This window comes from Anabrus simplex, chromosome 8, assembly GCF_040414725.1.
Source record: "Anabrus simplex isolate iqAnaSimp1 chromosome 8, ASM4041472v1, whole genome shotgun sequence".
NCBI lineage: Eukaryota > Metazoa > Arthropoda > Insecta > Orthoptera > Tettigoniidae > Anabrus > Anabrus simplex.
The window spans coordinates 24,797,899-24,812,707 of NC_090272.1; the positions used below are offsets into that span (position 1 = coordinate 24,797,899).

At 41.8% G+C, this 14,809-nt stretch overlaps 1 protein-coding gene across 1 annotated transcript in view; it reads right to left on the reverse strand.

Moving 5' to 3' along the window:
- sv (shaven) overlaps window positions 1-14,809 on the reverse strand; it is a 183,785-nt gene that overhangs the window by 53,041 nt on the left and 115,935 nt on the right. The gene's annotated exons all lie outside the window — the stretch shown is intronic.

Here is a 14,809-nt window from a genome sequence, read left to right on the forward strand (position 1 = left end):
AAGAAAAACCGAGAAAGTGCTAATAAGTTGGGCAGAATGGATCAAGAAGAATATATTAGGACCAATCAAGGAAGGTATTCAATAAAAAAGGCGCCCCAAACAAGAGCTCTACAATAATAATAATTTCGTGTGGCTATTTCTAGCCGAGTGCAGCCCTTGTAAGGCAGACCCTCCGATGAGGGTCATGTCTAGGTAACTGCGTGTTATTGTGGTGGAGGATAGTGTTATGTGTGGTGTGTGAGTTGCAGGGATGTTGGGGCCAGACACCGGGCCATTGGAATTAACCAATGAAGGTTAAAATCCCCGACCCGGCCGGGAATCGAACCCGGGACCCTCTGAACCGAAGGCCAGTACGCTGACCATTCAGCCAACGAGTCGGACAAGAGATCTACAAATACTGCGAAAAAATCGCGGACGTGGCCGGGAAAGGACCCCAGGTTCATCAGCCAGCTTCTCGTGTACTGGCAAAGGCCAAGTCACCGTGGTTGATGGGAGTAAACAAAGATCTACAGGAACTGGGGGGGGGGAGAAAGGAGGTTCCAGGACAAACACAAAGAAGGAGGACAGGTACCGTCTGGACAAACGAGAGGAAGGAACAACACAGCCAGAGGATGCCCAATTACTGGGCACCAACCCCACTCGGCCTATACGAAATAATAATAATAATAATAATAATAATAATAATAATAATAATAATAATGAAAATGAAATGTCGTATGGCTTTTAATGCCGGGATATCCCAGGAAGGGTTCGGCTCGCCAGGTGCAGGTCTTTCTATTTGACACCCGTAGGTGACCTGCGCGTCGTGATGAGGATGCAATGATGATGAAGACAACACATACACTCAGCCCCCGTGCCATTGGAATTAACCAATTAAGGTTAAAATCCCCGACCCGGCCGGGAATCGAACCCGGGCCCCTCTGAACCGAAGGCCAGTACGCTGACCGTTCAGCCAACGAGTCGGACATAATAATAATAATTACTATCACCACCAGCAGCAGCACCACCACCAAGTAGCACCCGATTTAAGTAGATGCGATTTGAGAAGATCCAGAAGAAATTCTAATATTAGGTGTCCTGTATACAGAACGCCAGTCTAATGTGGGTTAATGAGAAGAAGGACGATTAATCTTGTTGTTTGGAATAACAAGTGACGTAAGACAGGAATACGCAGAGCGGTGAAACTTGGCCACTGGAGGAAATGTTGTAGGTCGTGATGTGTGGGGTCAGATCGTGGACCTGAGCTCTCTACCCACACCACATACTGCACTTTCACTGCCAGCAGCTCTTTTGGTACACTGTGTCGCATCAGACTTGAGAAGAGCTTAGCCCTTCTCCTCACTTATCCCTGTCAAGTCGTGCCGTTAATATCAATGTGGCCGTGATATTACCGCATGTCCGTGGTTTGCAATACAGATCGGACTATCTTGAAATGCTGACTGTGAACTCTGCTAGGACACAGGATCACACCAAGGCCATGGCCCCTTACTTCCCAGTCCTAGCCCTTGCTCATCCTTCCGTCGCGAAAAACATTCAGTGTGACGTTAGAAAATAAAATATCATATTGAAGACAGCTATTTCTTTGAGAGTACTACCTGCAAATTATCAGATCGGTGTCTTTCTGTACAGTCTGCCATGAAGACAAAATCGTCTTACGATACTTCTACCCAACTTCTTCTTCTTCTTATTATTATTATTACTTCAGCTGTTTTTCTCCAGTGATCCTTCATTCGTTTCTGGTCTTGCTCTTTCCTTTCCTCTGTCCACGTCTTTTCCGTCTTCAACTTTGGACTTTCTTGAAAAAAAAAACTGGTATTTTTTTACTTTCCTCCTTCTCTCTTCTTTTATACCTTCATAATGATCCCCATCTCCTGCAGGTCCCTTTCCACCCGCTTGAACCAACTCTCCTCCTCCGCATGACACCAGAGAATATAGCTCATGTTTACGCCGACTTCTACATTCATCTTTGCCTTTATATCCCCCCCCCCCCCGCATGGCACTACAGCCCTTGAAGGGCCTTGGCCTACCAAGCGACCGCTGCTCCGCACGACGAATTCCCTCGGCCGTTATTCTTGATATTCTAGACCGCGTTTGCCTTTATACAGGCCAAGACATTTCCTTAACAGCTTTCTTACTTCAATTTCTAATTTTTCTATCAGGCCTTTCTTGTTCATAGCAACGCATTCCGCTGCATACAAAGCATGTTTTAATGCTTCTTCCTATTCTTATTCTCCTTCTTTCGTTTCACCCTCTTTGGGACTTTCCTTAGTGCCCAGTATTTCTCCATTCTTTCTCTCGTCTTCTGAGATAACAGGTTTGGCTTTCAATGTAGATTTGTCTTGGAACCTTATATTTTCGTCCTTAGTTATTATTTTAGCTGTTCAAACGAATTTTCTGTAATTTTTAATTCTACTACGTCCTTTTCAGTTTCTTTAAACCAGTTGGGTTTTGCTTTGCGGTTACGGAAGAAGCCAAAGATTTGTTTGGTCAATCTATTCATTCTGAGAAGATGACTGTAAAAATGTATCCTTCTTTTTCGCATAGTATCTCAGAGTTTTTCAAGTTTCTTGTAGTGTGTTTATTCTTGATGTATTGTCTTGAAATTTTGGTCCTATGATCTTCCTTAAAACTTCTCCCTTGTTTTAGCTCGAGTTTCTCTATCTGGCCTTTGGAATTCATTTTTAGTGTTTCTGCTGCGTATGGTGTTATGGTTTATCACTGTTTTCAATGTTTAATGTTGGACTCCTATGAAAGGGATTTCTTGATGTATCTATCTATCGTTAGTTGGAAGGCCAGTTCAAGTTTATTGCTTTGCATTATACAGCATTCCAAGTAACTGAATTCTTTAACTATTTCAATCTTTTGTTCTTGGACTTTGTTGAAATATGTGTGTGGGTGTTTGTCGTATGACATGATTTTATTTTAGAAGGAGAGATTATTATTATTATTATTATTATTATTATTATTATTATTATTATTATTATTATTATTATTATTATTATTATTATTATTATTATTATTATTATTATTATTATTATTATTATTTCGGACAGTTATGGACCACATTATTCCAAATGTTTTCTTCTACGAACTTTACTGGTGCATTTAATGTCGTGCTGTTGCTTCCTTCTTCAACCCACGTCTCGCCTGTTTCAAGCTTTTCTTGGAAACTCTGGCGTGATTTAAGTCCCATCTTGAGGGGGTCACGTCCCAAATATCGCCACGTGGAATCCCCACTTCTTACAAGAAGTGTCTTTCCACATCAGTGGACTTGGCCTCCTTGGTTTCTTTTCTAGAGAGTCAGTAAAGATTTCATTTGTCAAACTCGCGTTGCTCCTTGGTACCACGTGGCTATATTATCATTATTATTATTATCGTGTCCCACTCCTAGCCGTGCTCATTAGCCGCACGAGTTAAATGAATCACTTGCAAAACATTGCCTTGCTTGTCACCTGTTTGATTAATTTCCCTGTAAGCACTCTATCTCCCCACTGTTTGCACCTGTTGACTTGCAGCGTGGCGTGACGTGGGCTCAATAAGCAAGCCACCTCGCTGATTTAGAAAATTGTCCCGTTCTCCGCCCAACCAGCCTGCACTACGTTCACTGTGAACTAATTAACTAATGACTAGTTTAATAACTATTTGTTAATAATGCAGTGACCTGACTCCTGACGTTTCTTGATGAATGTAATATTTTTGCATCTGACAGTGGTCGGAGTGAAATGCAAATTCCACTGAGGTCTGGGTCTCAAGGCTACTGAGGTATGGATGGTATGAAAGGTGTTATTTATTCTCGTATCAAAAACATCTTAGACACAGCCAAATATTACTTTGAAACACCAGATATATGTTAGACGAATCGTGACCAATATTTTGCAGTGTTAACCACGTTCTGTGCTACCTGAAACAGTTAATCTTCAGCAAAAGAAAATGGACACATCGGACATTTGAAGCAAGTGTTTCATTGTTTGTTGTTCGCCGCAGTCACACTTGTTAGCCCCATCTCGTAAGGTTGACTTTGAAGCTGACTATTGCTGCTCTCATTGCATTAAAATATTCCCATACAGTCCAACTTTCATTGTAGCCAGTTGGTAAGCGTTTCGTTACTGTAAATTTTATCGGGAAGTTAGGTATCATGGTTAGCCAAAACCGTACTCTCACCTTTTCAGGTGATCCAGTTAGTTCCCGTGATGTACGCAGGAAAACTTTTCAGACTTGTGTCTTGTGCCTGGCAGTGAAATGGACGAGCACTTTCTTGTTCTAAGGTGCCTCACTGAAGATTGCGACTTCATAGCCTTATAAATAAGCAATCAGGAGACCCATGTCAGCTGAACTCTTCACATCAGAAAGATAATCGGAGCCCTTTCCAGCACCGCAAATAACTCCCAAATTAATAAATAGCAATACATTTCGTGGCTCTATATTAAAACACATTTAGTTGGACGTGAAGATAATGTTTTGAGGTTCTGAATGATGTCGTGAAACGAATTTGGCCTGTTTTTTGAGGGATGCCTTCAATTTACTGAGTTTTTAGCGTAGACGCTTGGTAGTTGAATGTATGGGTAAGTTAAACATAGTGTCGGAACCTCGATGTAAAACCACAAGTGTTTGCTGAAGTGAATCATGAGGTACCGAATACATCAGGTGCATTCCAGCACTTCATGGACTGGCCTGCGGGATTGAACCTAGGACTTCTTGTCTACACTACTGTCTCTTTATCAAATTCATAAGAGGTAGTATTTCATAGGATACAGATTTATAAATTCCATCAGAGCTGTATGGTATTCTACCTCTTGGATACTAGAAACACGGAAAGTAGTCCGCGTTTGGGCCGACCGACTTAATGATGCAATCCCCCACTTAGAAAGCGAACCGAACTGTTCTTCTACTGTTTCTCCCGCAGAGCAGAACAGAATTACCACACCGCAGGCACTCAATGGACGCTGGTCCTAAAGTTTCACCGTGCACTGTCATCCAATTGCCATTTTCTAATTTACAATTTACGAGAGTATCCATGGCTCTTGGTGATTCCAAATTATGTAAATTATCAAAATTTTCTATCTCTTACTCGGAAAATTCCTTATCTCCACTCACAGAATTCTTCATGAGTTACACAACATAATGTACTCGCTGTTCTATACTGCAATCGGCTGTCACTATTGTAACGCAGACTGACCGCGTGTGACGTCACAAAGTGTGTCTTATTTTCATGAAAACTACGTTTCAGATTTTCAATTCTTTTGCAAAATGTAGCCACCTCTCTTATCTGTAAAATGTAGCCACCTCTCTAATCTGTAAAATGTAGCCACCTCTCTTATCTGTAAAATGTAGCCACCTCTCTAATCTGTAAAATCTAGCCACCTCTCTTATCTGTAAAATGTAGCCACCTCTCTTATCTGTAAAATGAGACATTAAACACAATCGCTAGTTAAATACTGTCGGCGAAATCCGCGTTCTACCCAAGCTTCTTAACATTTCTCTTTCCTTGTACCTTTTGTCGAGGAACGTAAGGATGCGTTAAAAATTGAAGACATTTCTCATTTCCTTTCATTCTTTGGGTGCTATGTATTTCCAGATGCATAAACAGATAAACACATCTACTTTCTACATCAAGATCCTAGGTCCATTTAACACGTTACCTCTCCTCCTATTGGTTCATATATTATATTTTATACTCACACACATTTACTCTCACCATTCCGATTTAAAATGATAGACTATCACAAGACAGCAGGTAGTCTACTTTCAAATGAGAGCGCATCAGACAGCAGCCCATCAGAACCCCTAGAGTTTATGCTACTCGCGCCACATTACGGGAGAGCGGGCACTTGCTAAAAACCAAAATAACCTAGTTTCCATCTAACCTAAAACTCCGGTGTCTGATAATAACTAACAATGAATCATTTTAATCCTCATTCTGGAATTCAGAGGTTACGAATCAATCAGATGGGTGTGGGACAAAGCTTTGTGATGCAGTGCAGTTTCAAGCAAGGAATGGCTCCAAAAGACTGTGGTACTCTACGTGTTTTGGTACACCCCTCTTGCATACATGCGATATTGAAACTCTTAATGGAATGGTCAGCGATATGCGGAATTTAATGGAAGTATATTTAGCTTTCTTCGTATTTCTTTCCATATTTTAACTTTTCTTCAAATTTACCTTGAGATGAGTCTCTCGTGCCCCCTATGGATGTGGGTGGTAGAAATACACCCACGGTATCTCCTGCCTGTCGTAAGAGGCGACTCAAACGGGTCCCAGGGGCTCTTAACTTGGGAGCGTGAGTTAGCGACCACGGGTCCCTTAGCTGAATCCTGGCACTGCTTCCACTTACTTGTGCCGGGATCCTCACTTCCATCTATCGTATCTGACCTCGCTTGGTCAGTTCTTGCCATTATCCTATCCCGACGGTATTAGAGAGTGCGAGGCCTAGAGAGTCTTTCATTTTCACGCCCTACGTGGCCCTTGTCTTTCTTTGGCCGTTACATTCAATTTTCGAAGTGTCAGATCCCTTCCATTTCTCTCTCTGATTAGTGTTATATAGAGGATGGTTACCTAGTTGTACTTCCTCTTAAAACAATAATCACCACCACTGAGTCTCCCGTGAGCATCAGAATATGACCAGAAAACTGCCGTGTTCTGTTAGAGTGGGCGCACCCTAGTCGTTATACACAAGAACAAACTTAGGTTAATCACAAACAGCAAGGTCATAGAAAGGAAAATGCAACATGTTAAAGATATTGTTCCAGTAAATCATTGCTAGTTGATATTGTTTTGGGAACTTATTTGAATGTCCAGAGCACCTGTTAAAAACCTTCAGTTCCTATGTCGGCGATAGTTCGCATGATTTATGTGCGTTTGTGTTTCCTGTGTAACTCGGTGGCGCGCGGGTCAGGGGACGTGACGTCACACTGGTACATTGACATTTACGATTTATAACTAGCGATTGTTGTCAAAACGAATGAACTACTGTTGCGTCACATTTAAATAGCCACAACCATTGTTATTTCGCTTCATGCTATTCTTTTTTTTTTTTTTTTGTAAAACCTGCTACAAACAAAATGTTTATGTAATGAGACACTAATAAATACAACACAACGAAATATAAATTGACGGAAAGCAACAATTCGGGAAAAGGAAGGGAGGGAATGGCATGGCGGAAACACGTCAGGATGTGGTCTGCACATTAAAAGTAATTAGTATGGGGATATTGTATTGGCTATGTACTGTTGTAATGATGCTCATTTGGAAAATATGGAGGGTTGGCCTGCGGGGCAAGGGGAGGAAGGAAAGCAATGACGCTTGAAATTTACAAACCTCGGACGCAAGCGGAACAACAAAACAAGCCTACTGTCTGTCAGGCCGACGCGACGTGACGTTACAACACATCGCCCGCGTGGGCTTTTATATTTACAGTTTCATTGTATCGAGATACTTTATTGCCGTATTTTTAAAAGCTCCAAAAACGGTTCCAATGAACATGTTCCGCATTTAACTGAATGCTTTTTATTCACAACCCCCGAGAGGGTGAGAATTGTTGGAAAATTCTATTGGAAAAACAAGTGGAAAAATTGTATCTGTTTTGGTACAATGAACTGAGGTATTAGGGCGGTAAACACGAAATATTTTTCCAAATTATTTCAAGAGGTTATGCATTTAAACATTGATTATCAATTTAAATGTGTAAATATTCCGAAGAGAGTAAGTAGTATGCTAAAGCCTGCACAACGGTTATGCTATGAGTTTTGCAGAAGGATTACGGATAGCCCCCAACAGTTCCCCTAGAATGTATGTTACTCTCGCTACATTACGGAAGAACGGGTAACTTCTTACAGCGAAATTAGTTTGCACTTACCGCCTAAACCTCCAGGCTCTAATAATAACAGTGTTCATGAAAATAGCACGCATAGAACAGGTCAGGTTTGCAACAGTTAATAGACACAAACATACAAATGAACATTTCTATCTATAATATTTTATTATCACACTTTAATCACTCCATTTTATGTGAACTTTCTCTTATTCCAAATACCAATTACCAAGAGCTAAAGCTTGGACGTTATTGTTATTTACTTAACTATTTATAGGGCGTTTGTCTTTATTACTCCTTATAAATCAGCTCACACTCTGGAGTTCCACCTAACAATGGTTTGCAGTAACTACGACCACGGCGAAGTTCACGCATGCGCTGTAAAGTGTTGCATTCGATCAAATATATCCTCCGAAAAATTGTATTCCACGCTGATACTGATTGTCAACTTAAACAACGCCGTCCGTCACGTTAAGGCTCGTTCTTAGATCGGAATGACTTAGAACTTATAAGAGAAGAAAAGAGTCGAATAATGTCGAATAGAGAAATAACCACAAAGCACGTCACAATAGAATAAAAGATAAGATGACAACAGAACTAAAGAAAAGAAAATCGATGGATGAGGGGTCGAAGATTAAATAACATTCTCATCTTTACATTTGAAGACCTTCTTAAGTCCATTTCAATGTTTGTGGTGCTAGAGAAGAATGCTGAAAGTGAGAGGGGTAGATCGAATGATGAATGAGGAGAAGCTGAATGGAATTAATGAGAGGAAAACAACTTAACAAACTTTGTGCAGAAGAAGAGACAGAGTAATAGGACACAACCTGAGACACGACGAACTCGTTCGGTAGGTTTTTTGCTAGTGGCTTTACGTCGCACCGATACAGATAGGTCTTATGGTGACGATGGGACAGGAAAGGCCTAGGAGTTGGAAGGAAGCGGCCGGGCCTTAATTAAGGTAAAGACCGAGCATTTACCTGGTGTGAAAATTGGAAACCACGGAAAACCATCTTCAGGGATGTATATTTTTAAAAGATTTATAGGTGGTAGGAACGATAGAGGTGAATCGAGAAATGAATATTAGAGTAGATATAGCATGTAGTAGTTAAGTAGAAAGGAAACTTGTAGCATAAGGTGAGGTGGCATGGTGAGCTGCATCAAACCAGTCTGCGGAGTGATGATCCCAAGCAACAACACTGTATCATAATTGCTGGATCATCCTCTTTGGCTTTGGCAGTATGAAAGTGACTTGGGTATGACTGATGTCATTCCTTACGCAGCGAATTCTTGTGATGAATGAGTGGATGCACGGTATTTGTGTATAACCACTTCTTACAAGTAGCACATATTGTATACAAGTGACCTTTGCGACAAGAGGTAAATACTGAGATCGTTCACCTCGGAATGGGGTGAAACATCAACAATAGTACGAATCTGACCCGAAAATTGCCCAAAAATATTCAGCACCACTAAGTTCTAAACCTCTCTATAGGAATGTTATGGTGAATTTTTGTGCAGTGCAGTGATCCGTCACTGCAATTTGAACGTCTATCCATGTAATTCTTTTGTAGACAAACAAATAAAATTGTAATAATACATGCATGGCATCATGTATGCACGACTACTTTTTTGTTCGGACCGGGAATATTCAATGATTAATAAATATTTAATTGTATTATGGAATTGTGGAACACCCTGTGATAACACAGTAGTTTTGGTTCAGCGCTCATCAACAGCAGCGCAATCAATTCATACATAATTATAAACAGGATAATGACTGATTTTGTGTTTCCTTTAGCGCGCGGCCCCTATTGTTAACTTCTACTCTGCATGAATACAGGACAAATGAGTGTTTGGTAAATGACTGGAACGTGGGGCTGACGACCTGCACTGCCAGCATCTTCAGCTCACCCCAGTCATTTTGCGTTTTAGACCAAAGTGAAGTTCGGATTTTACTATTTTATTGTTTTTACTGTTTGAGGGCTGCCGACAGAGGGTTCGAACCAATGATCTCCCCAAAGCAAGCTGACAGTTACCCGTCTCGAACCGCATCCCCGTCTTGCTTGGTCGTTACGTTTTCAGTAGCAAAACCTTCAATTTCAGAGCCTACCGTCTTAGCGCTTCCGCAAAGTAGTTCTCTCCAATACTCAACCCAACTAAGAGAGGTTGGCAATCCTGCTGTATTGTCACCACTTGTAGTGACGCTGTGGGTAGCCGTCGCGCTATTGTATAATTCACCATCGTCCCGTTATTTTCACACTTAATCTGCACTTGAGTGTAAGCCTTTAACACGGGACAAGGCGTAACCGAAATATGATCGCCCCCGCACCGCGCCACGCGCGGACCACGTGTGCCAACTGCTTTTTAATGGTCGGGGCGCACGCGGCTCGCTTTGATATTCATTAGGGAAATTGATGATTGATCGGCGAGGCGAGCATGGCGGCCACTGAAGGCCAGACTCCGCTCGTATTAATCACGTCATTACTTAATTGAGGGGCTAGGCGGCGGGGATCAGGTTACTGCCACAGTGCGCCGTACTGTAGCACCATCAACACTCTCAGCGCGAGCACGAAAACGGTCTGTTATGTCTTCAGCCTGAAGGCAGGTTGGATCCTCAAATAGCACCACGAAAGTTTACATGTTTACAGAGAAACCGCAGAGAATGGAGTAGGCCGCAAGTTGTTTCTATTTCAACTCTAATGCGTCGCGCCAATGGAGAGAGTCGTACGACGCCAAGCGGCGTCTTCCTCTCGCTGTACAACTGATCCATTCCGCATTGACAAGTGGCACTTTATTGCAACCGCCACGACTTGTTCTTTTCTCTAACTGTCGAAATTGCGCCTTAAATAAATTCCACATTCTCAATTTTTTAGTACTTTTTTATAATTTCTTAAAACGTGTTTTATACAGTGTGTGTCAAACTTCAGGAGTGAATTCCTCATAGAGTGAGTGAGTGAGTGAGAGAGAGAGAGAGAGAGAGAGAGAGAGAGAGAGAGAGAGAGAGACGATAGGACAACATGGGCCCGGAAATGAATAATTTTGTACCACCGAACAGAGTCGGAATCGAACCCAGCAACTCGGACTCTGAAACAAGCATTCTGATACCTGAGCCCAGCTGATTTACTATTGTTTTAAGGAAAATTATGACTAGATAACGATAGCATTGATCAAAAGTGCGAAAGGAAGAAATAACCCTTCGAGGGATTAAGGAAGAGTGCGGGTACGAAGGACTGCATAGAAGGAATAGAAAGGAAAGCAGACATTGGACACTGAGAAAAAGGAACGCAAAATCATAAAAAAAATCTAGGCTCAAAGCTCGCCGTCGGACATTACCGACTCAGAGGAGACAGGAAATCAAACAATATACAGATATTAACGATAACATTAGAAAACGCAGGTTGAGGTTGTATGGCAATACTAAAAAATAATTCATCCGGATAGGTTTACAAAACAAATAGTTGAGTTCTATGAAAACAGGAGTAAGGCCAAAATAATCACAATGAAATGGATTCGCGTAATTAAAATCGATTTGAATCAGGGAGAAATCACACCAGCAGGTGTCCAAAACGGTGTAATGTTCAGATCAAAAATTCAAGAATGGCAAGTTGATCTAGAGGAAAGACCAAAGAAGAAGGCGGGAACAACCTGGTCTTAAGACAGAAAGGAAGCGAACGGTAAATGAATGAAAGCAATATAGGTACTTTGTGCTTATATATTAACAGTAATGTGATTGGGAAAGGTGGACTTGAAGATTTTCACAGCATTCCTATACCAGTATCACCGAAAATACGTACTGTACAATTTATTAATGCATGGTTACATCGCTAGGGAAATGAAGTGGCAGCTATAATTATTGAAATATTGTATTGTGTTCACGCAACGCTCTCTGACTCAGGATGGAGAATGCTGAGAAAAATTCTAGGCCAAAATGTAACACATGGGGAGAGGCAGCTCAAATCTAACAAATAATTCTGTCAAAGAACAGAAGAAGTGGTTGAATTGATGAGGAAGAGAAGAGTGCAAGAGCTATGGACACTTGTTGAGAATGGACAGTAACAGACCAATGAAGAGAATTTTTGAATTCTTCAGAAGACGGAGGTGAAATTGTTTGGGGAAGTGAGGCTGGACTTGACTAAGGTGGGAGTTCCGGAAGACGATATGAAAGACAGAAATCGATTTGGACAACTCGTCAAAACGTACCGCGGTTTCGAGAGACTGCTGATACACCAGTGAGAAAGGAGAGGTCCTACACAGAAGAATTGAAGAAGGAAGTCGAGAAAGTTACTGACAGAGAGTCAAGGCAAAGAAGGCTAAAGATGAATGTAAAGATTGTTTCTTAGAATAATATAACGAGACGCTTTGTTCGGGTCCACGTGTGAGGGTAAAAACTACTGCTGACAACTTTCAAATCCGCAGTCACTAAACCAGAGAAACTAAGCATTGAAGGTTAAAATCAAACACAGGAACTAGCGGTTACTTACGGATCCGGAAGAACTCGCAGACCTAAGAGGCGTCTGGCACCAGGAAGTGGTTGGAATGCCTGACTCAGCTGGGCTCTGTTTACCCTGTCAATCTCGTATTACTACAGGGAAAGGATACCCTGGATGTTTTCTTACGTCTCCCCTCATAGGTATGAGCTTGTATTTGGGGCGTGTGGCGGTGGGTATGAACTCCAGATTAAGTAATCCTGAGCATAATTTTTCGCGGTTTCCCATTTTCACAGCATTCCTATACCAGTATCACCGAAAATACGTACTGTACAATTTATTAATGCATGGTTACATCGCTACGGAAATGAAGTGGCAGCTATAATTATTGAAATATTGTACTGTGTTTACGCAACGCTCTCTGACTCAGGATGGAGGCCCTAATCCGTGATGGAGTGCTCTAGCAAGGGATTACAACCTCGATATTTTTCCCTTTAAAAATAAGGAAGAAGCACAGCACCCATTCCACAGCTGTTTCACCGCTTGAGAACGCGTTTGAATGGAACTCTTGGGCGACTGGAAAGACTCGAGATGTAGAGACATTTTTCTAATATCTCTTTCTTTGTGACATTCGAACCCAGCTTATAGGTGCGCAGTAGTTTTACCCCACTTGAAGGCTACTATTCTAATCTATTTTGGCAGTGGTTTAGCACAGTCACAGATGAAAGAACGAGGTACACACGTTTTTTGGTTTTAAAAATGTAAACGCTCAGGTATTTTTGAGTGTAATGAAGCCGCGGTGTGGCTGAGCAGCGCGGGGTGAGGGGGGGAACATTTAGCAAACAATGCTGAGGGCTCGACCAGATGCCGGTAGCACAAAGGAAGAAGGGTTCGCCGCCATCTGTCGCGCCGCACTATCTGGTTTACTTTGGCCGACACCGATAGCCCATTCATGCTTCTGTAATGCTCTCGAGCGCTAATCTACTGATAACGTGAACCATTTAATTGTTTCAGCCTGCTTGACCAACACCTGCCGCCCTCACCTTCACAAAGGGCTGATTTACGGGGCCATGTCCTTTCTTTACTTAGCAAGAGTTGTGGAGTGGAATGAAAACTTCTTTTTTTTGCTTGTATTCGTAGCGTTTTCTGTGCATCCTGACGTTCATAGCAAAAGTGGACAGCAGACTTGTCCATGTACCGGGGATTTTATTTTCAGAGTTCTGCCTTCATTCCTCTGAAACTAAAGTCCTTTTCGAGCAAAGTCTGTAATACAAACAACAATCCCAATAATCATACACCTCATAAACGTATTTGGAGTCTTTTGATCGAGAGGTACCTGGGTTCATTTCCGGATCGAGTGGTGGATATCAATCTGTAGCTTGGGTAGTTGCTGTTAGTGTTCGTCTTATTCACGTACATACAACACATTACACTACAAAACATGCAGCGGTCAATACGTCAGGAGGCCACATTAGCTCCGACCGCGAGACGAGGACGAAGAGGAATAAGAATGTCTGTCTGTTAGGTCATCAGCCCAGAGGCTGGTTGGATCCTCAAATAGCACCACCAAAGGTTATGCGGTTATAAGGAAACCGCAAAAACCAATAGCAGCACCAAAATGAGGCGTACTAGGCAAGACGGGGAGTGAGGTAGTTTGCCATTGCTTTCCTCACTGGGTCAGAAAGTGCTATTGCAGCACGACTGACCCTATGAGCAACACCTTTCATAACACACAGATGCACTAGTCGTGTTCTGAATGTCATTACTCAGCACCACCCATACCCCAGCAGCATCCATATTGTCACAGCCATGGATGAGACTGGGACTTCGGTGAAAGCCACACTTTACTCTGGCCTGTGCCAAGAGATGGATACAAAAGTACTGTATCCATCAAGAAATGGCAGCAGGCAAGGAATAAGAATAAGAACGTTATTTTAAGCGATTATCTACCTCTTATAGAATTGTCACGTAAGTGAAGTACACCTAACACGGCTGTCGAAAAACGTTTTCTGTAAATCTAAGAATTTAATCGTCTTGTAATTTGATTTAAAATGCAATAATTAAAGAACAGGTGTACGAATGCACGGTAGAGGAAAGCTGTAGAAACGAAAGAGAGATAATGACTGCATACTAGAGTTTTGTCATATCAGCGAACTTGTCTTCGGACACTCCCGGCACTAAAAGCCATAATACGCCATTTCATTTTTGTCATATCAGTCAATTTACTGTTGCCGCACTCGACTAAGAAATGGAGAGTGGTTAATATTTACGATGTATTTACAGAGGTTCGCTGATACACAGACACGTTTGATATTTCCCACAGCTTCACCTACGTAAACAAAGATCTAATTTGTGTGTTTGACTCATGAAAATGCCCTGATTTAAATAGTGCGCTATTCATTTCTCTCTGTTACTGTTCGAAGTAGGCGATTTGTAAATCGAAGGTGCGGAATGTTTTAGTCGAGGCGTAAAGGCGTGCTCTGTTCACCTGGAAGGACATGGGTTCGATTTCCCTTCAGAAAATCAAACATTTATAAACAGGATTTTTCATTCCCGGAGCGGCATATGACC